Raw genomic sequence first — 1727 nt, 5'->3', positions numbered from 1 at the left:
TTTTGTTCTGTTCTATATAGTGATTACTTGACAGTTTAGGGAGAGCAGAAAGGTTTTATTTAAAAAAATCCTCCCTGGATAAAAACCAAAATTCTGAAATATGTGCAGTTGGAAATATGCTATTAAGGTAGAATATTCTGAGAACCATTGTTCCTTTTTGTTGTAAGGTCAAAAATATAAAACACTTTTACCCGATCCCGAACTTAGTTTTGATCTTAATTTTACCTTTCACTTATAACATAGTTCAAACGGGTTTAATATTTTCTACTGCAGTAATATTTTGGAGTCTTGGATGACGAAACTTTTTAAATAAAATGGATATTAAAAAGAGTCACCGGTTGAAAGTCTGCTTAGTTGAGCACTACATGGTTTATTGCACCATTCAGTTGTTTTTGCCTCTATTTATTCAAGACATACATCTAAATCAGGGCTTCCTCCATCTAAACTCCCGTCTAATCTAGGTTTTTTCCCTTCCCCCTTCTTCTTGAATAGCTTTTAGATTTTGACTCATTTAATTTTCTTAGAGTAATTACTTGTGGATTACCTCCCCTCCCTCTTATCTGGGGTATCTAGATCAACTCTACCTTATGTCTCTATCTTCCGAAAACTGGTCGCTCTTTCTTTTAAGGATCTCTAAGGGTTCTCCTTCTGTGTGTCTAACATTTATAATTTTTCCTTTCACGTATTTAGTCTGGAAATCTTTTATATATATGTTTGTGTAAGAGCGAGGGGGATAAGATTTACTTAAATTTGCTTCAACAAGACCTCTCCCTAAACTTGTTTTTGGATTTCAATTAAAGATGGGTTGGGAAAACGGACAAAGAGCATCTTTGTAGAGGGGGTCGTCATTCGATATTATCTCACTTTTGGGATAAAAAAAATCCTAAACTCTATCATCATAGTATCTGCAAGAACGTTCTCTTTACCTAGATAAAAATAGTGCGAAGTAAGCGTCTTCATCACGTATTTTTGGATCTTGGTAATCTCTTTGTAGGGCGGGGGGGGGGGGTCCTAAATTATTTTCGTTATATGATCCATATAGTTGTGTTTTTATTCTTACTAACAATCATAGGCCGTGTAATAGCGCTGCTAAAATAAAGAACGAAATGGGCTCAAAGTATTTTTTTTCACCAAGGCACTTTGTATGGAAGTTTTTGTCGTAGAAACTTCGGAAGGACTTCATTTGATTGGTAATTCGAAAGTTCAAGTATCCTTTTCCAGAGTTAAAAGCTTCCCTCTCCCACGTCCCTTTGTTCACAAATAAATACAATCAAGTTTTGAGCTAGCCATTTTGTTCAGCATAGTTGAAAGGCCCAATTACTATGTCTGGGGACATCGATCCCCACAACTCCTGGGGCAAGGAATGTAAGCTATTGAATTTGCCCATTGTCTATAAAAAGCATTTGTTTCGGGAGAGGGGGCATTTCTGATCCTTGGTGTCCAAAAAGACAGAGGTATTCAGGGGAAACTTTCAGACAATGTTCATTAAAATCAAAGCAATATTTGCAACCAATTTGTCAAAAGGACATATCACAGGAATGGCTTAGAGCAAGGGTCGGCAACCTTTTGTTGTAAAAGGGCCAAAATTTTACGTTGGGACATTACGCGGGCCGTACTTAGGTCACACGTCATTACACTGTAGTGTAGTATTGTAGGTATACTATAATAATTATAGTACATCTACAATATTTATATGAAAATATTTTGGGTTTAAAAATGAAACACTT

This window comes from Artemia sp. Qi Xiang Cuo, chromosome 15 (genome assembly GCF_049724085.1).
Source record: "Artemia sp. Qi Xiang Cuo chromosome 15, ASM4972408v1, whole genome shotgun sequence".
Lineage (NCBI taxonomy): Eukaryota > Metazoa > Arthropoda > Branchiopoda > Anostraca > Artemiidae > Artemia > Artemia sp. Qi Xiang Cuo.
The sequence above is the reverse complement of the archived record's forward strand: the minus strand, read 5'-3'. Positions refer to the sequence as shown.